Source organism: Scophthalmus maximus, chromosome 8 (genome assembly GCF_022379125.1).
Source record: "Scophthalmus maximus strain ysfricsl-2021 chromosome 8, ASM2237912v1, whole genome shotgun sequence".
Taxonomy (NCBI): Eukaryota; Metazoa; Chordata; class Actinopteri; order Pleuronectiformes; family Scophthalmidae; genus Scophthalmus; species Scophthalmus maximus.
In genome coordinates, this window is record NC_061522.1 from 21,290,001 (window position 1) to 21,316,031 (window position 26,031).

The 26,031-nt window shown below is 43.3% G+C and overlaps 1 long non-coding RNA gene across 1 annotated transcript in view; it reads right to left on the reverse strand.

Moving 5' to 3' along the window:
- Positions 1 to 25,113, reverse strand: part of LOC118313233 — a 33,643-nt gene extending 8,530 nt beyond the window's left edge. The window contains exons 1-2 of the long non-coding RNA XR_004794422.2: positions 25,015 to 25,113; positions 24,739 to 24,875 (exon numbers count right to left, since the gene is read on the reverse strand). This is a non-coding gene — a long non-coding RNA (uncharacterized LOC118313233). The remainder of the gene's footprint in view (positions 1 to 24,738; positions 24,876 to 25,014) is intronic.
- Positions 25,114 to 26,031: the final 918 nt, after the last annotated feature.

Sequence of the window (26,031 nt, forward strand, 5' to 3'; positions counted from 1 at the left end):
CACACACAGCACACGTACAACACACACACACACACACACACACACACACACTGCAAACCTCCTCCATGTTTTCACTGCAAGTACCGCGTGAGTATGATTTGCGGCATTGGGACAGTTATATAAATGTAAACTATTTGTAAAACTCTGACCCTATAACACTACTTAAGTCTTTTCAGGATAAAATGTGACACAACAACTCTTCCACCTACAGATCTTTCGATGCCTTTTTCCTCAGTGTCTCATCTTTTACAAGTCAACCCTGATATTCAATAATGTCCAGCCCAGCCCCCGCCCCCCCTCCCTTTTTTTTTTCTGGCAGAGCAGACAGACTGAAGGTGTAAACTTTAACTTTGTCCGAGAGCAGTCGACCACAGTTGAGTGGTTGTCTCGTTGCCAGCGAGGTAAACACTCACACCGGCGCAGCAGCTGTTCTGCCGCTGCAAATTTTTTTCCATTTTTAAGAGACGACTTTTTTCAGAAATCTTCGGCCTGAACATTTTCCACCAAGGAAACTATTTGCAGTATCTGGCTTTGTGTTTTTATGGAGGTATGAAAAAGAAACAACCCCGACTCCAACGGGAGATAGCTATGACCACCAGACAATCAGCCAACATTCCCTTGAGAGGCGATCGGTTTGACCACAAACCTCAGAAATGTTGGGGTGATCATGATGTGTAAACCATTTTACTCAACCGTACCACAACTAACAACCATGTATCACAGATGTCAACCTCAAATGAAACCGTTCAGTAAGCTGTTACGCGGTGTGGTCGCCATTTTAAACACACACAAAAAAGGGGCAAGCCTGCTCATTTGCATATTTTACTTGAGGGTTCACATGTTCACTGAGTAAAACGAGCTTCAAAGTCTTGGCCTCAGTGAGAGTAATCATATGTTGGAGAGTGCCTGGTTATAAATCTGAAATTAAATCTGTTTTTTATTAATTCCTGAAAGGATATTGAAGATAAATGGTTCTCATCCTACAGCAGAAATTCCCCTTCTCAAGTGTCTCCTCTCGGGCTCTCACTCTTATTGTTTCCATCTCGCGCTGCAGGCTTTCAGCCGTCTGTTTCAAACTGGTGCCTCATGTCGTTGGACAACAGGTCTGCTTCACCCCAGAGGAGTGCGATTACGCATTCAAGCCCTTGTACCGAGTGGGATATGGTGTGTGAGTGTGTGTGTGTGTGTGTGTGTGTGTGTGCGTGTGTGCGCGTGTGTGTGTGTGTGCACACGCAAGGTGAGCCACTCCTTGCAAAAGACGGAGGGAGAGAGAAGGAGGCTTTAACACGCAAATCCCTCCTTCTGCTTTAACTGCCTCCTCTCATATTGTCCATGGCAACGCGGATATAGGCCATAATGAGGAGGACACAGGTTAACAGCATTGAGACGTCTCAGTGGGTGTAGTTGACATGTTCATTGTGCACATGTACACACACGCAAACACACACACACACACACACACACACATACACACCGCACTGTGTTATCAGATACAAATCAAGGAGGTGTATGTGTTCGCTTAAAGCCACAAAGACAGCAGCGGGAAAGGACGATTCAGTTGATAAGCCATGCCTGACTGTCGAGACCTTAAACATACATGCGCGACCTCTCTCCTTCTCTTTTATTTGACACTGCCCGACGGAGTTCAATTTCTGAGCATATTAGCGCCATTACCCGAACACATGTGAAGGCGCTGCTTTACTAAGGAGACGGAGGGTGACATTTGACTGCACTTGCACATATGCAGAATATGTGAATGAGAAAGAGGGTGGGTGGCGTTTTTATCTGGATCGATTGTGGCTCGGTTGTAAAAAGGAATTGCTAAAAATATTTTCTGGTGAAAAGGTTTACTTTTGATCTGTAAAACATCGGTTTGTGTTTTGGATTTCAGTCAGACTAACGCAAATTTCCGACATCATCCAATGTCTCCCAAAATTAATGACGAAGAATTTCCATATAGCTTTTAAAAAGGTCAAATGATTCTTGCTATTTTAGTTGGTAACAATAAATGTAAAGGGGGTTTTGCTGGATCATTTTTGCTCTGCACATTTTCAATGTACAGTAATTTATTTAAATCAGGAACAGTGCACATTAATTAACATTAGTGTGATACGAATATGCCAGGTTTAGCCAAAAGGCTAATTTCCATCTACAGCCTCCAAAGTTGATTAGGGTTGATTAAATGAAGATGTACAATAAGCAAACAACGTGGAAAGCAGATATGAAGGCCTGTTTCTGTCAGGATAAAAACTGATGAGAATTTTAGGAACACACACACACACACACACACACACACACACACAAACACTTTAGAATATTTTGATTGTAAGAACATTTTGACTTATCATCTCATAATCATTTAGTTTAGTCAGGTTTGTTATGTTAAGATAAGATAAGATTCGTCCCACAATGGGGAAATTTGGGCATTACAGCAGTGGACAGAAGAATATATAAAGACATTTACAAAAAAGGGTTAGTATGCACAAAATATAACAAAATATTAACATTAAATAAAAAAGGTATATAAATAGTATGTACAGAGCAGTAGCAATAGTTGCACATGGAGACTAAATATAAATATTGCCCAGTTAGTTTTTGCACTATTGCACTGTTATTATGTTGACCTGTAAACATGACATAAGGCATAAGATTGTCAATGCTATTATTCCAACTGATGCATAATTTTTTTTTATCTCATTAGGAAGTCTCACTGAGATCAAAACATCTTTTATGGAAGAGACCTGACAACAAATTACAAACAAGGTTACACACGCGCACACACACACACACACACACGCGTGCGCACACACACACACACACACACACACACACACACACACACACACACACACACACACACACACACACACACACACACACACACAGTCATTGATTATAAGGCAGTAGAATAAAGAATTAACAAAAAGAAATCCCAGAGAAGTCTTAATGGATTGAATGAATGTCTCTACTGGTTCCTATGGTTTTAATAAAACTGCTGCTGTCCTGTAAATGGAAAATCCCTTTGTTAGAACCTGAACCATATCTAAATGTATACAAAAAGGTTCTGGATTGAAAATACAGTAAGTTTTATAATTTTGTCTCATCTTTAAATTAAGACATATTTTACACTTCAACAACACAATGTGTTTTATATTTTTTATTTTTATTTTTTTGTTGATGCCTCTGCCTCAGTACACTACAGGCACACCACACAGACTCGGACTTGTCCATACTAAAACAACAGTGTGGCAGGTATAGCGACCACCATGCTGGTGATAATGAGGGTGCCGAGTGGTGCCTCGGGCCGTCCCTCCAGCCTAGGTGGGGGGGGGGGGGGGGGGGGGGGGGGGGGGGTCTGGCTGTGGCTCCCTCGGTACGTGGGGATGCATCGCTGGAATCATTTAATTCATACCGTAAACGTGACAGGGTTAATGAGTGCCAAAGAGAGCCTGGGGACCAGAGGGGGGCTGGGCGGGGGATAGGGTGTGTGTGTGTGTGAGGGTTTGGTGGGTTCATATTTGCGGGCGTTTGTTGTAGGAATGGTGTTAACATGATAGGCTGAGGCCAGGGCGCTGTACCCTGCAGTCATGACTAATGCTCTTTAATTCTGAGTTTGGATGATCTGGCTTACAGAGGAACTCCTGGAACATAGCCGAATTGTAGCATTAGTGGCACATTTGGTGTGTGTGCGTGTGCGTGTGTGTGTGTGTGTGTGTTTGTGTGTGTGTGTGTGTTTGTGTGTGTGTGCGAGACAGGTGTGTGTGATGTAAAGAGGGAGAAAGAAAGCGACAGAGGTAGTTCAGGAGTATCAGGTTTAGGGGGAGACAGATGGCAAAGCTTGGGTGTAGTTTTTTTGTTCGGTCGCCATTGGTTCTTGTTACCAACAGAATCCAGATACACACACAAACACACACACACAAACATGCATCACCACACACAGAGTTTTTACATCTATTCAAAACACACCACCGACAGACTGCATGCACACAGGGAGAAATGAGAAGAAGAAATGGGAAAAAAAACAACAACACGCACACAGCCAGCGCTGTCATTCAATGCCCCCCGCTCCGACAACAGACTGCTCAAATTTTGTGATCAGACACTGGCAGGAGGGGAGAATCTGGCTGAGAGAAAGAAGTGAAAGAGAGGTTCGGACGGCGGACAAAAGCACGGCGCTCTGCGGCGGAGAGAAAAAATGAGTGAGGACTAAATTGGCTGGGTGGAGTGATGGAAGATGGAAAGGAGAGGGGAGCGAGAGGCGATGGTGATGGACGAGCAAATGGTGGGAGCGTGATGGGTGAGCGAGGGGGGGATAGAGGAAGGGGGGAGGCACCAGACAGAGCGAGAGAGAGAGAGAGAGAGAGAGAGAGAAAAACCTGCCATCTCAAACCTCCCCTGCTCTGCTTCTCCATTAACACACTGTGCAGTCTGGTAACACTAGCACTTATTGTCTGTGAGGCGTGCAGTTTACACTCGCCTTTGCCCCAGACAATTAAATCTCGCATCAACTCACTAGACTGCTTTCACCGTGCTGGTGCACGTGATGCTTCTCCCTCTCCCTCTGAAGGAGGTGAGTGTGTGTCCGTGCAAAGGAAAAACATCAGGCTTTGTTAACTCTTTGATTTCGTGGCTTCCACCTTGAGGGGGAAGAAAAAGAGCTGTAAGACTCAGAAAACACGGGCCGCAAGTATCTCACTAAGCTGCTTCGCAGTGCAGTTTTTTCTCTCCTGGCCCCGTCAGGCACGAGTCGGAAACGAAGAAAAAAAGGCTTGTTTGCTTCATCAAAGCTGTGGCTACAGTGACATTAACGCTTCCAGTAGAAAAACAAAGGCCATTCCCCGACCTCAGCCTCATCCCCTCCCACCATCCCCAGGGAGGCTATCAGGACATGGAAAGGTCAGGGGTCTGGTAGCACAAAACACACACACACACACACACACACACACACACACATCATCGTGGTTGTGCTAGGTTTTGATTGATCAAATAAAAGAAATCCCTGATTCAAACTGTTGCAGAGGGAGGTGATCGACAAGGTTCATCGATAAGTCAGTCTGACCTTTCCGAGGTGTTTCAGTCATTTGTTTGTGACGTTCCAGCTCTTCCAGTATAGGCGCAATAATCACTGACATCTTTGTAATTCTTTCCCACTCATTTACTTCACGGGTGAAGATGCAGTTTGCGAACCAAACTTTGAACACTTTTGAAAATGAAACACTGAGTTTATTTAAAACCTTTCTTATGCATGAAGAAAAAACAACAGCGGCAGCAACCTAAATCCCTTAATAATGTAATCCGTGTGTGTTTATGTCAATTTATACAATGGAGTGAACGGATCAGAATGTCAGTGCTTGGGTCTTTTGAATTACCATTATATTTGTGTCACAAAACCTTTTTTTTTTCAATTTTCGGAGAAATACTGTGAATCCAGAAGGTAATTTAGAAACTATTCTCACGGTATCGAATCCTCACACAGGATGAATATTCATTCTGTTCATTAAATATTCAATACTCATCCTAACAGGATCCTTTTACGGGAACATTTTATTTTTTCAAATTTTGCACAGTGAAAAACAAAAACAATTTAAAGATGTTATCTTTTTTTAAGCAACTGGAAATGGCCCATTTCTTGTTTTGTACAACACAGGAAAGACAGTGAGCAAATAAATACTGTGGTATTTGCCAACCATGTTTGGATTAAGAGACGTAATTGACTGACTAGAAGAAGAGTTTAGAATACCTTCTGAATGACTGGAGCTGTTTGAGGAAAAATTGTGTGGCATTTACTTTTCAGAAAAATTAGATACGTCGCTGTGTTATTTGAAGATCATGGTTCTACATGACAGACTGGAGCAAAGTCTCACATGTCTATTTGAGGGGAGGTCAACCGAGAGAGAAGTGCACAATTACCAAAGTCATCAGGGTTCACCTTCTCAATAAAAGGCCAGGAAAAGCATTTACTAGAAGTGGAAATCCCTCTCCTGCACCACCGTGCCAAGGGTAAAGCCCAGCAGCAATCTAAAATGACAAAGTAAGATGGACTGGATCAGTCTGTCATCCCAGCGGTTACATTTCCTCCGACCATTTTCCAAAACCGGTTCCAGACGTATGAGTATAACTCTCAGGAAGGAGCTTGGAAGGAGCTTGTCATTGGATTTTACTGTTACTCCTTTTAATTTATGATTTACGCACATTCAGTAAAATCCATTGAAGTGCAAAGGTAAATATTCATGTGGACCTTTTGCATCCATGTAATGTTTCTATACTCCAGTTGGCTTTCATTGTTTCATCATTGTCTCCCTGTGGAGCTTCCTTGTTGCTTTAACATTCACATGAATTTCTGTCACACCCTGATTTCTACATGAACAGTTATTGAAATTGTTCATTACAAATCTATTTATGTAGTTTTGTTCTGTGTGTGTGCTTGTGTGAGATTTAGGACGATAAAAAAAAAATTCTCTCCCTCTGCCTCTTCTCAGGAGGAACAGGTCGGCCCTGTGATACAGTATCTACTTAAATAACACATCTCATTAAGGCCTTCTGACTAATGAGGTGATTAGCCTCCACTACCAATAACTAGCGTTAGGCCGGCGTGGCGTTAACGGCCCTCTCCGAGGATTTAAGCACAGCGATTCAGATGGAATGGCTAATATGGCTGCTGGTGCGGGCTTTTAATTGCCTGCAAGCTATTAGAACTAATGTGCAGATATGTGAAGGACAAATTACTTTAATTAGCCTCTGTTAATGTGTTTGCTCGCAGAAATATTACCACATAAAGTCAGCAGGAGGAAAGGCAGAGTAGCAAAGAAAGGCTGGGTGCACTGCTTTGGATTAGCGGTGGAGAGCCACCGTGTGTGTGTGTGTGTGTGTGTGTGTGTGTGTGTGTTAGGGGGCTCTTCGGGAAGGGCAGGGGGCCTCAGCAGCAGTGAAGTGTGCCACTGCTATTTATAGGCCCAGTTGATTGCAGATTTATTCCCCTGGGAGGGAGTAACTCGGAATAGTGTGTGTGTGCGTGCGTGTGTGTGTGTGTGTGTGTGTGTGTCAGTGTCGTGGTGAGGTGCAGGTTATGAAGAAGACCCACTGTGTGAGGAACAGCTGCCTGTCAGGAGGAATCTGTTGGTTAATTTCCTTTGGGGAAGAGGCAGAATTGAAGGCTGAGACGAGACAGCTCTGGTTTCACAGGCTGAGTCTTATTTTGATCAAATCAAATATCTTTACCTCCGGGTTCAAAATACTGTTCATCTGCAAAACGTCCAGTCAGAACCTTTCTGTTTAGATTTCCTTTTTTCATTTCATTTTACAAGTTAGCAGGTGAACTTGAATGGACATTGTGTGTAAAATAATTGTACTGCTGTCAACTCTCTCATGAACCTCACATTTTTTTATAAAGACACTTGACTTTCTGGCCCATGAAAAGGAAAGGACACAATTAAAGGGACAAATTAGAACTCAAGCAATCGAGCCTTAACTGTCTGGATAGAAGACGAGGGGAAGCTTCGAGACAGCTGAGAGTTTCAGCTCAGTATTAAAAGTTGGTGGTGTTACCATTTAGTAAGATGCAATTCCACATGGATTTGTGTTTGTCTTCACTGTGGTCAGGGCTGCATGTGCATGCCAAGGAGGGAGAATGAGGCAGCAGGGTAAACAAGGACGTGTATGAGGCTGGATACTCAGGCTCTGTTTTGACAGGGGGATGGGAAATACTGCGGCTGGCGCTGGGAATTAGATGAATTCCTGACTGCTGGCATTTATGGCACGGACGGCGGTGAGAGGGAAAACTGGAGCTGATGTTGACACGGTAAACAAAAGCAATGTAGAGGAGCACATGTGACACGTCCGGGCCGACGGGACTGTTTCTATATGACTGTGTGTTTTTCGTGAGTGAGTCACCTGCCTTGTCCTGACGTCTCTTCTCTGCTCCTGATCTATTTCCTCGCAGGATTTCTGAAGACAAAAGGCCGATCTGACATAAAACACAGAGCCGACAACGGCCTCCGAACTGTTTGACTGCTCTCACAGTGGCTGAATGACTTGAAGTGTTTCAGGCTTAACCCGTCTCTCCCTGAACTCTGTGGGCCGAGTTGAAGTGGGACGGTGCCAAAAAAAGGAAAAACAATGCCAGTGAGCTCAGCGCCGGGTTAAATGAACCATTCAGAGGACGGGCACAGTTAAAATTGAAGATTGGAGCTTTATTCGCAATGGCTGACACAATACGTTCCTTTGTGGGGTTTTATAAGCGCGATTAAGCTTTTCTTCACTAAATTAATTGGTTTAGCTTTTGATACAGAGCCCTTTATGGGGGCTGTACAAAAGTTTCAAATGTATGTTGATGCAGATAAAGCTTTGTTTGAAATATCTGCTAAAAATTATTTTTTTCCCCACAAGTTAATGATATTTTGAAGACAACTGATGAACACGCGAATTACACAACAATAAAGAGATGATATTAAAACAGAGAGGGTTTCCGCAGCACTTTTTGACCTGTAAAAAACACAAACCACTGAGGCTTGAGGGAGGACAAAAAGGCTGCTGTTTACACTGGCAATGAACAGGGTTACTGAGCTCCACACACACACACACACACACACACACACACACACACACACACACTCCACCCCGGTGCCATCCGAGAGGACCGGGCCTTTCTCTGAGTGTAGGATCATGTGTTGCTGAGGCCTGCATGGCATCTCTGCTGGTGATGCATAGTGCGAGGTTGGCAGAGACCCGGAGCAGTGGGGAGATGTGCCACTGCCAACAAAGGCAGCGTTACAAATACCAAACATTAGTGGAATTATGTCTTTATGCGCCGTCTTAGCGGGCAGGGCGAGACAATGATGTGAGGGAGACGGCGTTTCCGTTACAATTAGCTGCATGCTAATCAGTTTTTTCCCCATCTTTTCCCATCTCTCTTTCTGTGTCCGTGCCTCAGAGGCATCATCAGCGCACCAAAACAAGAACGGTATGTGACATTGTAACCACAGGACTGTCTGCAATAATCTGAAAAACAAAAACGGCTTTGTGAAATAACATTAATCTATGTTACAGAATGACTTCAGGGGAGTGATGAGCAGATACTGAACTATGCACTGCACACTGAGTATCCATAACATCCCCCCAGTACTTGTCTGGAGATGTTATCTTTTCAAATGTCTATTTGCACAATCTTGTCTTTTATAAACTGAAAAGACAAATATATAGGATGTACAGTAATTGCACACATGTATACAGACACAGGATATTTCCAAACAAACAAGTGAAGGTGAAGGTTTCTCCCCCTTCACTTGAGTGTAAAAAAGACCGGCTGCCCTTTAAAATGTAATTTCCTGAAACAAGACACATGGACCAAATTGGGCCGTGTTTTTTTCCTCCTTTGCTGGCCTATTACTGCTGTTTGTTCCTGGCCTGGCTTTCCGCGGGCACTTTGGCAAGCCTGAGCATCCAGTCTATTTTTCTCATATAAGGAGGGGGGGGGGGGGGGGGGGGGGGGGGGGGGGGGGGGGTGTTGGAGGAGGAGGAGGAGGGGGTGTTTTTGTCTGCCAGTGTGGGGGGAAGGCGGAGGAGGAGGAGAGAAATTAGAAGAGGGGTGGATTGAGAGAAAGACGGGAGTTAGGGGAGAAGGAAAAGAAGCAGACGATGCTGCAATGTGGAAGTGGGGTGTGGCGATTGTAGGAGAAAGAGACATAAACAGCTCATCACTCAGCGTAGAAAAAGAGACAGGAATTCGGACAGCAGAGTGGCGATGGAGATGCACAGAGAGACAGATGGGGACAGTCGGGACGGGTCTCTGCTCTGGGCACAGCTGGCTGTGGCTGGCAGGGCGCCGGCTTTCCGAACACGCCGCTGTCCGCTCCCCGTTCCCCTCTCCCCCTGGACGTCCAATCTGCCTGTCTGTACATCCGTCTGGGCCGAGGCATGGGATTTAGGCGGTGCTGGGACATGAGCGACATGAGCGTCCTCCGAGGGGCCCTCCTTTGCAATTTCAAAATCCCGCGGAGTCCAAATGTGGTCATGTCTTTATTTCCTTTTCTTTTTTTATTGAGGCTGGGGACTGGAGAAATTAATTCTCAGCACAGCTCCGGTGCTCCCCACAGACAGGAGGGCGTTCCTCACACACCTGTGCTCATCTTTTTCATGACCATGAGGCAACACATTTTTTTTCTAGAAAATATCGTATGTACTGTATGATCCCTAAACAATATTTTCTGGTGATGCTGCCTGCTGATTCCAGACTGATCTGAGCCGAAAATGATCCTATAGTTTGAGCGGTTCATGTGAGCGACTGGATCAGACTCTCTTCAATTACAAATCATCACGACTTGAAATCCTGTAGTGTGAAAGGAACCATGATGGTCAATTGAGCAGAAACCCCAACGAAATCGAGCCGACAGGGAAGTGTCACCGATCGGATTTTATGTAGCAACATTAATCTTTCCAACTCACCTCCAGCTTGAGCTGTGACACTTTTCTCATGTTATTCTCATAAATTGTTTTTCTGTTTTGCTCTGAAGTCATGTTTGATCACCCGAAATAATTTAGTGCACACACACAGAGTGTATGGTCCTGGATCTTTGTGAAATTGTTTGGTGTTTAATCTTGCAATGTTATTCTTTTGCCACATTAATAAAAAAACAAACAGTTCCTGTGTGCACAGAGCCTAATTGTTGCACTATGCTTGCGTGGTTTTGAAAGGTTTCTTTCAGAGGAGAAATCATGACCTTTAACATGGCTGCATCTTCTCCTGCCGCTCTCAGAGAACACATTGACTGAAAAGCCCAGTGGACTTTTTTATAGCCTGAAGAGTTTCTATTTTTGCAAGCTAAATTAGGAAGCCAAAAATGGTATGAGGGGCTGTATTATTGTCCCATTTTTCCTACAATAACATTTCTTCTTTGTCCATTTTAATGTGATAATGCTCTTGTACAGTTCACAGACGCTAAACAGCATTTATCTGTCCTTAATTCTTCAGTCAAAGTCCAGGGGCCTGTGCTACGAAGCAAGGTCAACATACCCAGGAGTGTTTCCGTTATTTGTCTTAACTAAACTTATGAGGCAAAATCGTTAATCACAGGCGACATCCTCAGGACCATGAATAAGGTTTTTTAATATGATAGGAGAAGAAACGCTGATACCTGCTGGTAAATTCGGATTGAGTGACTTGTAAAAGTGACATCCTATGGAATGAAACGTAAATACTATGATCAAATAAAATGGGAAAGAACCATTCTAAATAAGCCTAAAAATATCATAGGAATTCAAATTTACTATTAAGGGAATAGTTTTTCTCTTTTATCCGAACTATTATGAAGAGAAGCTGCTGAAACAGAGGAGAGAAGACGTTAATGTGGGATGAGGTCAATCAAACTAAACGGTGCATTCATAGTCGTTGAATATATTGCACCGTGTAGATCATTTGTCTAATAAAATGTAATGTTTGTAATGTATTTAGTTTTTGTGACTATTTATAGTCGGTCTCTGCTGCGCTTTATTATTTGTCACGTTACTCTAAACTCTTTTGTCCCAGTAAGGATCTTGTAGAATGTTGACAGGTTTTGAGCTCTTATCTCAAACTTAGCCTGCTCCGGAGCAGGTTAGTCGTTTGGCATCGAGTTACAATGGTGATTTACCCTGGTAAGAAGAGAACCGGCTTCGTAGGACTGAAAACCCAGAGTGGAAGCTGAAGTTTCCTTGATGACAGCAAATCCTGCTTCGTAGCACAGGCAACCGTTGTTTCCACCCATATATCTGACACAATGAGACTCTTCCTTCCAAACGTTAACTGCACTTGATGAGCGAGATAGCTCTGATATTGAAGGGGTTAAGAGCTGCTCTGTACAGACACACGGTGCCACGTCCTCGTGACTCAGCCGGAAATGTACTGTGCTCCGAGTCGCACCCCTCTAAATTTAAGGTGTCGACAATACATCCTGGCACCTTCTCAGAGAACAAGCCTATAATTGTTTGACAAACAGAAGTGCAAACAAACTCATGAAACAATAAAACAAGAATGGCTTGTTCGAAGACTAACAATCCCATCATTAAGATTCATACTTCTCTTACTGTACTGAGACATTGAAATGTTGAAAAATGCCTCGCAATCTTGCAAATGCGAAGGAAAAAGAAAAGCCTGGATCAGCCCTTTAACTCTGATCCACGCTGAATTGAATGGCTTCATCCCTGGTACATGGACTGTTCCTTCATGGTGCAAACCAAAGTTAAACCGAAGTTAAAAGTGTCTCCGGATGCCGAGAGCTTAACACATATCCCACTTCCTTTTAGATCTTCTTATAGTGTCCTGTAATTTGTCTTTTTGTCAATTAAAAAAGAATATTTAATACAATTAAATAAAAAACGGTGAGCTACATTACAATTTTTTTGTTAGATTCATGACCAAGATTAAAAAAACGAATATAAATTCAAATCAATATTTTCCAGATGCTCAAATGAAATATAAATGTGTGTAAAGTGTGCAGAAGGATAACATCCAAACTCTGTAGAAAACAATTTCTTTGCAGCCATTCAGATCATTTTTCTATTTTAACCCATTTGCAGTGTAGTTGTATTACAGCTGCAATAAATATTTTAAAAAAAACCACACCAAAGTAGGAAAAAATAAGGTCACAAGCTTTCATCCGCTTTAAATATTTAGTAAAAAAAAAAGAGCTTTAGATGAAAATTGCTATCGGCCACCCGGGTAAAGTAATTTAATAATCTTTCTATTCCTCTATAGACTTGAGTGGACTTCAATCTAAAATCAACCTGACCTCTATAAAGCCTGAGGTAAATTAATTCCTTCAGGAAATGTGTAGTCAGAAAAGGGAACCGTGTGTTTTGTCCACTGAATGGAGCGTGAGGATGGTCAAAAGCTCCAAGTGCCTGATTCTATCAGGAGGAGCCACCACTCTGAATACCAAACTGACAAAGATACTGGGAATGAATTCAGTTCATACATATTGAAGGGTAAAACCACCTTCACCCAGTTTACCCACAGAGCTCATTTATTCTCAGTCTGAGGTTGGGGAATTTATATCTTTGTCATTTAGTGCTTAATAAATGTGGCAGCTGAAGCCTTTTGTGAGTGAAAGTGAATACAGGCTATTGAAATGACACGCAACTTTAACTTAGGCCCCAAGGACTTACAGTAGATGCACATTACTAATCTATAGCTAACTCACTATCGTTAGCTCCAGCAGTATAGCGACCAAAAATCTGTGGAGTGAGACAAAAATTTCCCTTGGTCGTACCGGTGTGCCTAACATTTAGCTGGCCTGTCGGTCTGTAGCATAAGGTTTTTTCCCCTGCCAGCATACAGCAAAGAGGAATACCAGGGTCTGAGGCTATCAGAGGTAGAGTAGGGGCTGGCCTTCGTCCCTGATTGGCTTTGACCCTTGTATTCTTCGTGGAATGTTGGCGGGACAAGAAATCAGGCTGTGTATAAGCTATAATAAATGTTTAGGGAAAAAAACCCCAAACACCTTGTAGACTATCCTTCTCCTCGAGCGACAAAAATTTGGAGAACTATAGATTGTTTTGTTTTTTTTCAAAAAGAAAGATGCTGTGTCCGTGTGTTACACCTGTCCCCAGCCCTGAAAACCCCCGTACAGTTAACCGCTTCACCACCTGTCTCCCCTCGCGCCGCAAAGATGCCCAGTGCTGTCCCAACACCCTCAGTGGACATGACCTCATCCCACTCCGAGTCAGAGCCCACCACATGCAAGGCCAAAGTACATGTGTTTCAGAAAGAACGGCTTGTCCAATTTGCGTGGTTCAAAAGATAAAAGGTGAGAGATCAGTCTTTTTAGAGACAATGTGTGAGACACACACACACACACACACACACACACACACACACACACACACACGCACGTAGGAGCGCAGAGAACTAAAAGTTCAAAAGTGTTGTGACATACACTGGCTAAAGTCCATCAGCTACAGTTAGAGAAATGCACAGCTTTCAACTGCCTAGATCATAGCTCAAAGTATGTCATGTTATGTTATTATGTAAGCAGCCTGGAGCCCGTACACTCAATTAACTCAACTATAGCAACGTGGGTTGGAGATTAAAAAATAACCATTAGCCCTGTGATTAAGGTGTTGATAAATTAAAGACCCTCTCCAGTCATGTTTTAAAGTATATAAAAATAATCTGCTCTGCCTAATATTTTGTTTTACATTGTTTACCCCCACAAAGTAAAAAAGAAAAAAACCTTCTGAAATGGGGATGGAAACCATCCACTCTCTCTCCCTCATTGAGGAATTGTGAGACTATGAATATCCATGATATGATATATGATATGAAGAGCACACCTGCTCGCGCTAGTTTGACCGGCGGAAGAATGTGCGCAACAAGATGGCTAGCGGCAACATTGGCAAAATACAATACAAAAAAACACACCTGCCGTCCTCTCATGATGCGCTGCCTCTGCGTGCACTGTAAGTTTCTATTTTTTCGACATTTGCATATTCGACAGCGATGAGTTTTCTATATTTGTGACGTACCGAGTCTTGCTTGCCAGGATTCCTATGAATTTTGAATTACAGAGAAGTGCACAGTAATCTAAATGGAATTTAGGGATTGGTGGATAGGTGGTGTCCTGCATTAAATATTTGACTTAATTAAAAAGGTACAGTCTGTAAGCTTTAGAGTTTTATATATTTTTGAAAAGAACACAAAAGCAGAATCAGCAAGACTAGTAGTAGCATTGTTATCTTTTTGCCTTTGTTTTTGATCTTAAATCTTGATCTAAAATCTTAACAAAGAACAATCCGTGTCGAGCAGCGCTCTTGAAAACCAAACAGACTCACTGTACATACTGGAGGTCAGGGTTTATCTACCTCTTTATCTGCCACCGTGTCACTGCAACCAGAGCAGATTTACAGCAGGGGGAACGGCACGCCTCGGCCTGGCACCGTGCCCAGTCAGGTTGACGGAACATGTGACAAAGCATGTGCAGCTGCCTCGGTCACGTTTTCTGTGCCATGATTCAATTTGCACAGTGAGTGAGAACAAACACTCGGCGGTGTGTCTTCATGTCTGCTTGTTACTTCTTGGCTGGTGTCACCCTGATAATATGCCCCCCACATGAAAATGTGTCATATTGCCCCGTGGCTATTATAGATGGGGTTTTTTTTCTATATCAGTAATTTACTTGTATATTGGTGCAGGGGCAATGCTTATTTCTGTTTATTTTTCACACTTCCCCTCCAGGAGACATTTAATGTGTCTCAGCCCCTAAAAGGGAAATAGGGTGAGATTGCTGGCTGCATTTTTGGAGCATCTCTCATCTGTCATGCAGAGAAAGGACAAAGGGAGGCTCCTCACATTCTGTTCCATTGTGGTTTACTCTGATGGCATTTACATGTCAGCCAAATAAGACAGGCTATTTATACGTGAGCACTGCTGACATAATGTCATGTGGCATCCCATTAAAGACACAGTAGGCAGGAACACACTGATTTATTGACTGCATGTCCTGAGATGCAGCGCAATAAAAAAATAATCTTTTTTTCATGTAGGGTAATCATAGCACTTATTTTAAACGTACATAAATGCAAATTAAGCTTTTCATTTTCAGTACACTATCCAAATGCAGCTGAATTTTTTTTTCCATTATCAAAAATGTACTGTTATTATAAATAAGATATCAGAAATCTGCTAGCTAAGGGCTCCAGTCTCAATAACTTTTCTGTTCTTTGGGGATAACGGTATGTCCCCCTACCTAATGCACTTGGAATAAGCAGACAAACACATAGAGTTCAATCTATACACATACACACCTGCTAACTCAGGAACCCCTCCCCCACAACTCTTAAATCAACTCGTATCAAAAATTTCCCTCCATTTTGGACCAGTTTTGATAAAATGTGGCAGTGAAAAAAACACTTCCCCTTAAAAGGAAATAGCAAAGAACAAAATTCAGTTCTGACTACAGGAGTGACTGCGGCCGATGTGCATGTTTGACACGGCGGGATGCAAAGTGAGCAAGAAAATATAGGAGAGAGGAAAAAACAGAGGAGGAGGGGAACAAGGTGGGACGGAGAGAAGGGAAAAGAGAGGAGGAGAGGGAGGGATGGAGCCTCTTCTTTTGTCTTCAGCTGCAACCCTGTTTCATTAGCACAACAGCCAGCTCCCCTCCTCCTCCTCCTCGCTGCCTCCCCAGCCCCAGACGGAGAGCCCAGTTACTGCCCTAATGGCAGTTCTGTATTCATTATCACCTCCGCATACGCCCCCCCCCCCCCCCCCCCCCCCTGCTCAGGATGGGGGGCTGCCCTAATTGATAATTAAAGAGCAATAACACAGCGGTCAATGCAATCTCACCACAGGAGTGCCTGAGACCCCAACCACGCGCACACACACACACGCACCAGAAGAGAAAGGTGTCACTGATCATCGTAGTTAACCCACACACAACATGAATATTACTCACGAAAAGAAACACACACACACACACAGAAATATGTCATCTCTTGGTCTGCCGAGAACACAAGAAAACATCTGTGCGCAAGTTTACATGCAAATTCAAATAAACGCACGCCTACACACACACCCTGTGGTCATATTCAAACCCATGATCACACACACACACACACACACACACACACACACACCGAGAGAGAGGAGAAACAAGCAGTGAAAGAGCCTTAGGAGGAAAAAAGAAACAAAACAAAGACACACATGTTTATTTTGAAGCATGGGCAGATCAATAGATAGACTTGGAAGCGAGGCTGCAGCAATATTGATTATGAATGGGGACTATTCTCTTTCGTTGGCAGTACCAGTGTGTGTGTGCATGTGTGTGTGTGTGTGTGTGTGTGTGTGTGGGGGGGGGGGGGGTTGCTTATTAACATCTCGTTAGTCAGCATATTTCATTAGACACAAACACCACCCACAATTGCTGCTAATTGCAGCGCAGCTCGCGTTCATTCAGGCCACAACAGAAATCCAACACAGAATTTTTGACAAAGGTAATAAAAGCGACAAATAATGATGCGGTGCTCCAACATAATGTCTGTGTACATTCAGTGTCGGGCGGTTCGTGAAGCGGGCATCTTTGTTTGATCAAGCCGTCATATAAAAACCCCATTCTGTCACACGCACGCTCTCACACGCACGCACGCACACACACACACACACACACACACACACACACACACACACACACAGAGACAATTCATTACTGAGGGTGAGATCTCTCACTTTGTCTCTCTCTCAATTCTTCTTCATGAAACTGGTTTAGCGAGGCGATGAGGATTCAATCTGCCACTTGATGCTGCACGTGGGATGTAATTACAGACGGAATGAATGAGGCAAAGCTTTCACTGATTAGAGACAGAGCTAATGATTATGTGCTGTGTGAGTTTATGTGGGAGAGGCACAGGTGACATTTCCCCTGCAAAATGAACACTGCAGTTCTGTGTAATGTTAAATAAACAAAACACAGGTTATCGATCATTTCATTCTTTGTGTGTGTCTACAGGATATGGATTTGGAGCTTTAACGAGGTGCAGATAGTAATCTCTGGACAGAAGGCATCTGTTTGTCAGAGTAAGAGGAAGGGATGACAGTACAGATGTTGAAAAAGGCCCTGGCTAACGCTGCCTTCACGTGGTATCGGAAATGGTAAATACGAGTTGCCGTCTTGGAAATTGGACATGAACGCCCCCTCACGCTGAAATTACGATTGGGAAACTCAGAGATAATTTTGATAGCCGAGTTCGCGAGTTGGGTTGACCGGAACCTTTCAACATGGCGCAGAAGAGGACAGATTCGGTAATGGATCGTACGTAATTATTTATTTTTAACAGTGCAACAATATTAGCTGATGCTTGTGTACATAATTTAAATCTATAATCTATGTAAACATAACTTGATAAAGACCAATGCTATTTATCGTTCTATCCATAACAAATGGTCTATAGTCTGGTGCAAAGTTATTACATCAGCCATTTTGCCATTTTTCATTTCGTTCCAACAACAAAGCACCAGAACATGAGTGGGAGGAAGGATCTTTCGACTAGCACATGAAGGCAGCACAAGAGCTGCGTCTCATGGGATCATGACATAGACCTCTATAATACCACAGCCAATGTATCCAAATATATTGTATTTTATACAGCCAAAGCAATACGGAAAAAAAATCTGAATTTAAATCAAAACATCCCTCCAGACTTTACCATATAATTCTGCTGTCATTGGACTCAATAATCAAATTCTGTAGCCTTTGCCGACAGGTTCGACGTCAATTAATTCAGCAATGGTACCTAAATCATGTCGTCTGCATATGTTTCAGTTACTGAATGAGCGAACATGTCAGGAAACCCCTCTGTGCTGGAGGTTACGTTCGCGTTTCCGCCCCGTCACAATGCCCTGTTTCACACACGGCTGCACGTTTTCACACTTGCACGGTGTGACCAGTGTTTCATCCGACAGCTCAAACGCCTTGAGCTTGACTGACTGAAATGTGCCAGTAACCGAATGTTCCACTAGCTTGAGACAACGTTGGGCAGAGAGAGTGTAAGAGGTTGACAAATATAATCATGTGTGGTGACATGACTGGCAGCCAGTTCACCCAATCAAAAGGTCAGAGATGAAAACTTCCCAGCCTCCTTCAACTAAAGCTTTGCTCATGCTTCTCATATTTCCCCTGAGAGATTCATCGTCATCCTTCTCCATCTTTTTTCTTCTCCTTTATAAGCGAAGAGAAAGTGCATGAATACATGAGCCAACACATATGGCATCACATGTATGAGCCGTATGCTGCAAAATGGCACCCCAGAGGGGGTGAGAGACTGATAGAGACAGAGTGAGTCAGAGTGTGTAAATGTGAGAAAGAGCGACCGACATGGGCAGAGAATGAGAGTGTGTGAGCACATAAGAGATAGTTTTAAGACTGGATTGAGCGTAGCAGAGCTGTCAGAACGCCGCGTGTCACACAGGGCAGATGAGACCTGACATACTGCTGCCTCCATCAGCCTTGCTCTGTGGTGGAGAGCGTAGACCTCTCAGCCCTTTTCTGGGGAGTGGTATTGACTGCATTGGTTCAATGTTGGCTATTTCCATTTTCTCCTGCGGGGAAAAGAGGAGACAAAGTGGATTTCACTTTCGCCGCGGCCAAGGCTGACACCAGTATGGCATCAGTCACTGGGACACTCCGTCTTTTCACTTTCCTCACTTTAGCTTGCTCTTTCACTAGGCATGTGAAGCACAGCCTTTTTCGTACACACAGGAAATGGCTTCCAACACACACACACACACACACACATGCACACACACACATGCACACACCTCAAAAAGAGGCCCAACGCACTGCAGTGCTCTTTGTAGTTCATTCCCCAGAGGTGCCTAGATTGGAAGAAGGCCTAAAAAAGCCAAATACAGCAGTTCATTTTTACCTCACATACTCACACACACGCATAACATAAACACACACACACACACACACACACACACACACACACACACACACAAAGAGACTTCTGCGCTCAGCTGTGTGGAATGAGGCCACTTTGAAGTGCTTAAAAACGTCCTCTCTCCATCTCCACCACTATCTGCTCCCTGTGGGATGTCTGCTATGGCAACAAACACCGACACACACACACACACACACACACACACAAACACACACACACTTCACAGGCATCACACAAAGCAAAGCGTCACAGTGTGTGACCACAACACTGAAATCACCGCACTCTGATCATATCACATTTGACAGGAAAATATACACACGCAAACAAAAATGTAACTTCGCTTTCTGCCTTGACTACATGATAGTGACCATATGGAGTAAGGCACTTGAATGATTGTGGGTTCTTTAGTACAAAATTAAGTATAGCAAAGAGGAAGAGAGACTAAGATAGGGAGAGGAAGTTTAAGGATGTTGGTTTTCAGTGAGTAGGCCAGGATGTGGACTACAGACAATGTGGGGAAAATGAGACAGGCAGTACTGCGTTTCCCCTGACGCTATCCAGTCGCGATCAAGGGTTTGCTCACAGATCGAGCCGTGCAAATGCTTATGGCTATTGTGTAAATTCTTGTCTAAAGTTTTTAGACATTTCTATCAAACATCTCAGCCTGAATGGGGGGGAAATGTAATTTGTCTTTCCAGAAACAGCGATATTGTGGATAATCCACAGAGCACAGTGTGAACAGTTTAAATAGGGACCCTTTCATATGGAAGCGAATAAGAGACATAAGTCTTTGAACTTTAACAGCCACTGAATACTTAATATAGAAATATTTTATTTTGAAAAACATGTATCAGAATTTATTTGTTCGGAATATTCAGATACAAAAAAATTCAGATCTCAATATTTCAATATTAAGTATTCAGTGGCTGTTAAAGTTCAAAGACTCATGTCTCTTATTTGCTTCCATACTTTCTTCTTTGAAAATAGTTCCAATGAAAGCCGTCGACAGTGTGGGTGTGCATGCAAATCACCGAGCACCACAGAAAGATTCACATAGGAAATATGACATATCTCAACACCTGGTAGGACACATTCAAAACAAATGACCGGGCCAGATAATAGATCCTCAGACACTAGTTGGTTGAACTTATGTTTTTTTTATTCGTAGTGACCCTTTGAAATGGATTGATCACATCTACAAATACCAGTTTTTGTTTAGTTCTTGGGACATGATGCTGAATGGGAGTAAACCAGTATCTTAAGATCAGCCGTCGTTGTAAAGTATTAAAATCTGTAGCGTCCATGTAAAGTTCATGATTTTATGATAACGTTTTTTTAAGTTTCCTTCTTCAAAGGCTACTTTTTATAAATCAGTCCATTTATAAATACAATGAAAAAGTGGCGCAGGATTAAACACAATGGTACAGAACTTCTTTTTATGTCAACAAATTCCACTGACCAGGCCAAAAGCCCAGAATGTAATTATAATATAATTTTAGATAATAGAATATATATATATATATATATATATATATATATATGTTGCATTTTGGGAATCTTTTCCAAAAACGGGTTGCCATCAGGACAACATGTGACATTCAGATTGCAGGATTCCCTGGAAATCACCTGAACTCTCAGTCGATCTCGCACAGTTTTCAGGATTGCCCTGGTTTTGATCTCTGCCATTTGCACCGTGATCAGTCATCATGCTCGTGCTCCTGTGCCCGCATTCCTGTCCAACAAGCAAGCAGGGGTCGATACTACATCATCTAATTCTACCCCACAGGCACATGCCATGCCTGGCCCCAAATCTAATGTTACCCAAGGCTTTTTCTTTTTCTTTTTTTTTTTTGGGGGGGGGGGGGGGGGGGGGGGGGGGGGCGCACTTCTGTCAGAGCAGGCAGCTAGTCGCTTCTATTTCACAGGTAATCTCTCTTGTATTGACTTAATGGGTTCAGGCTCTCTAATAGAGGTCATTTAGTGCAATGGTTTAGTGCTGTGGAACATTACGGGTGAGAGTGGGGCTTACCAATCCTAATGTTACATTTTACCGGCAATTTGGGGATATTTACGCCTTTCCTCCAATCCCTGCACCCCCGTGGTCACCCCCTCCCGAAAACCCCTGGAGTAGCACTCAAACTGCCCCTCGAGACCACAGATTTACAGGATCATCTTCCCGTGTGTGTATGTGTGAGCGCAGAGCGGTTTGTGGACGGCTGAGGGGCGAAGATTGATTTGGTTTTGTTAGGCAGAGAGGCTTTGCACCGCAGTGAAGCCTGAGCTCTTTAAAAGTCTCTCTCTCTTCCTCTTTTCAAAGTGACGGGGAAGTAATTAACAGCTATTTTAACTCCCTTGATGGATTTTGTGGACAGAGGAGTGAGGGGGAGGGGGCCGTGTGGTGAACGACATGCGCTACATCCTCTGAAGCTTAATGCTGCCATTTGCTACTTTGTCCTAGAGACATTTTTTTGTAAAGACTGGTGAGGGGGGAAAAAAAGTCAGTTTCAGTAATGGAGCAGAATAAAACAAGAAGCTGCTAATGCATTATGAAAACCTCTTTGCATTTTTGCCAACTGCCATTGATTGCATCAAAATTTCAACTCCCCTCCTGGTTCAGCACAGAGCTGCCTTGTCTCATTCACATGCTTTTAATGCTAATCAATCTGCTCCCAGCATATTCCACAAGTCAAACTCCATTTGCTTTTCTTTTGTTCCAACTAAGCAGCCCAATAGAATCTTGGCTGCTGCCTCTCCTTCTTATCGCAGAGTAAAATCAATCCTCAATACGTTTTAATGATTCACGCCACAAGTGCAAATACACTTCCTGTTGACAGGTGCCTACTTGTCAACAGGAAGCCAACAGAGTCTTCATTACTGTCTACAACTCTTTTAACAAGTAAAATAAGTCACAAGTGTGTTTCTCTCCTGCAATCAAACTGTAGTCCCCAGAAGGAAACAACACCACTTCCTGTCAACGTGGTTCAGCTTCCTCTCTGGACCCCCTGTGCTAACGGCCGTGTCAAGTGTTGTCAGGGCTGCCAGATCAGATGTCCCGTGTCCTGCGTGCATATCAAACCAGACAATAGACCTCCTGCTGCAGGCGGAGAGAACGCCGTCTGCCCCGAAAAGCATTCATTCATTTCCCTTCTCGGCCTAATCCTCCATCCCAGGAGAGACGAGCGGGAGGCTAATGAATACGGAGGAGGAGGAAATGTGAGTCTGCAAGGTGCTGTGTGCATCCCGCCATCTAACACACACACACACACACATCGATATACACACATCGTTTGGCCTTAGGATTCATGGATGGCTAAACGCATCCATACATATACAGTACTGATATTCAATGCAATGTAAAGGGAAAACACACACACACACACACACACACACACACACACACACTTTATTTGCTATGCAAAACCTATCCAAAGACGGGATTAGTGGTTAGATAAGTCTCATTATGAAATAGTGTAATTATGGAACAGTGCCTACTCTCCACACAGGTGAGAATGTGTATGTGAGTTGCATAACCATTGACATATTCACTGTCACTCAGCCTCAGCTGACATCATTGTTGTTATGTAGGCAGTGGCTCAAACACACTGATTTGACCATGAAGATACCCAAAGCTACAGAAAATATGAGCCTGCTGAATTTTCTAAATACCGATTAAAAAACAAGCTTGATATGAATAAGAGTATCAGCAAATGAATCCGAAATCAATGATGCCATTACAAAAAACTAAATGAATGAATAAACTGATGAGAAAATAACTTACGTCATACATACACCAGTGAAGTCTGTTTGCAATGGATGGAGCCAGATCTATTTTAACCAACATGAAAAATGAATGAACACACTTGACTACAGTAATATTCTATCTTTAATTTAAATTGGACCTTTTGTATTCATGTCATTGTACCACTGATTCACTGTTCATCATCTCTGTTAGGTGTCGCCGCAGAAATCCACTCGCGTCAAAGTGTGTGACACAATCGCGTCTATGGTTTTCAATCATCTCTCTGACCCTTTATGTACATCCATCGTTAAACCAGAAAAATAAGTTTGTCTCATGCTATCAAGTTATTTACGCTAATGTGAGGTGGCAGCAAAAGGAAAGAGTCTCGATCCTGTAAAAGAGAGACCTGACACCTCTATAGCTACCTGTCCAGCTACAAGCCTGTAATCTGCAGCCATCTGTGTCTGATAGCTCTGGAAATAAATACCCACCATTACTGGGAGCCTGGCAGGGGACAGGCCGACCGACCGAACACACACACACGAGCATATCACTCAACTGGTAATCACAAATCACAAAATAGAAGTGAGAGCTTCTACTCAAAGCCAATATATAGATCTGGTGAAGTGTAAAAAGGCCTTGGTAATGCTTTTAGGCCCTAACTGAAGAGGTGTGTGTGTTTGTGTGTGTGTGTGTGTGTGTGTGTGTGTGTGTGTGCATGTGTGTGGGAGGGTACCAGGGCCAGCTCAAGCTGAGGGACATATGCCTCCCAACTGCCCTTCCTCTGAATCAATAGCCCTCGCTCCAGGTTTTAATTAGCTAATCAGTGGAACATGGGCTTTTAAGCGTGGTGGGAGGACGTGGCTAAAACCTGGCGTCAATACCTATTAAAATGGCCGCCTCAGCTGTAGCCGCACAGGCAAGGCCATTGACTCAAAGCCGTCGTCTTTTATGGCATTCGAACCAGCCTAATGGCGCGGTGAAACTCCACGAATAGCGAGCGAAGTGCAACGTTTAACAGCAGAGAAAGTACATAAAACTGAGCAGACGTATCTGTTCGAGTGTGAACCACAAACCTGCGTTGCTCTCTATTATTCTGAAACACAAGTGCAGAGCCAGGTTTTATTCCATTCCACTGAGAACAATTTTACATTTTGCATGTCGAAAAAGCTTCTGCTCTTATTACTGACATCTTTCCACTTATTTTCAACGTCAATTGAAGCTTCCTTTTGACATTTGCTTCCATCAGGTTGACTCAGATACGTTGACATTCATGAAGTAACAACCTTAAAAAAAACTCAAATTAGAAACAGGATGTTTGCTGGCTTAGGAAACAAAAGGGAAAAGCAACACCACACCCTGTAGGCTGGCTGAACTGCTCCGTGACTTGTCACACGCTGTAAATACCGGAGGGATTAAGATTGAGTGACACCCTGTCAAGACGCGGGTCGAGTGTTCAGCAGCCACTATAAACTAAAAAATATGCTGCTGTGTATATCGGAGGTCACGTATTTGCGTATGCATATTTATCGTGTGTGTGTGTGTGTGTGTGTGTGTGTGTGTGTGTGCGTGCTGGCGACATTCGTGTTTACCTTGAGCTGAAGCTTGGAGGTGGTGTCGGAGTTTGGGCGACAACATACCAGTGGTTTCGCAGATCTGGGCCGTCACCTGTGGTCACCGGTCAACTTCCAGCACGGTGCTGGGGCCTCCGGAGGAAGAGACACACAGTCTGGAGGGCGAGAGAAACGGACAGAGGGACAGTGAGTGGATCTATTTACTGCGGGCTGACGCAACCAAAGAATAGAAAAAGGGAGGAAAAGTATGGAGAGAACAACACGATCCAGAGCTGACCGACCCGGCTTTGTTACCTGTGTGACACACTGTTCCCTCTGCGTTTCAACACTAACCACTGACTATCGCTGGGACAACTCCCACGTAGCCTTCAGTGGCCTGTAATTAGGAGCGTGGTTTGATTTAGCTCCACCGTGATGATACGGCGCAGAGTTAGATAAACACAACTGATGCAACTCCGAGCAATTGTTTGGTCTCTCACATTTCAGACACCATCTACAGTCCCAACTACGACTGAAACTAGATTTGCGTCCACACAATTTCTATGTGTGATCCTGTGTGTACGCACAGCTAGTAAACGGTAAATGATCTGAGGTACTATTGATATATAACATCTATACATTTATCAGCATTTAATAAAAAACAACCTTGTGCTTTCTTAGAGCTGGGTGTTACTGTGTGATTACATCAGCTTAAGGCCATCAGTCCATCAGAGGCTGAGGCTTTTAACCTGTGTGTCATCACTGCTTTTCAAAATACAAAGTTCAGAGTGGAGACACTTTGGAAATCTTTGTTTTATTATACGCTTTCAAACAAACAAGGCACTGTGACTGTGAGTAACTGTACTGGCTTGACAGACTGACCTGTAGCGAACTGTCGGTGGCACTAATGTGAGACAGAGAGTATGTCTGCTTCATCTACACAAGTTTAATCCAGCACAAGGGCCAGAGGAGGATTGGTGGGTTCGCAAAAATATTTTAAATGCATTTTGAAAGGTCTTGTCTTAGCGGGCTAATTATAATGTTCTCGTTAGATTAAATTCTTTCCCCCAAAGCGGTAACCGCTTAAGCAGGAAGTTTTGAGTAAAAGTCTCAGACCGCCTTTAGTGGCTCGAGAAGAAACTGTTTCTAATTTGAGAAATCTACTTTCTTGTCGTGAAGATGACTGACCTTCAAACGTTCCGATTTTAATTACATAGTCTCTGGTGTCCATGGGGACATTTTTGTCAGAAATCCCAGCAGCCCTTTGTTATCAGTAACCGCTTCAAAAGCTTGCAGTAATGTCGGTTATTGAATCAAAAAAAACATGGGAGA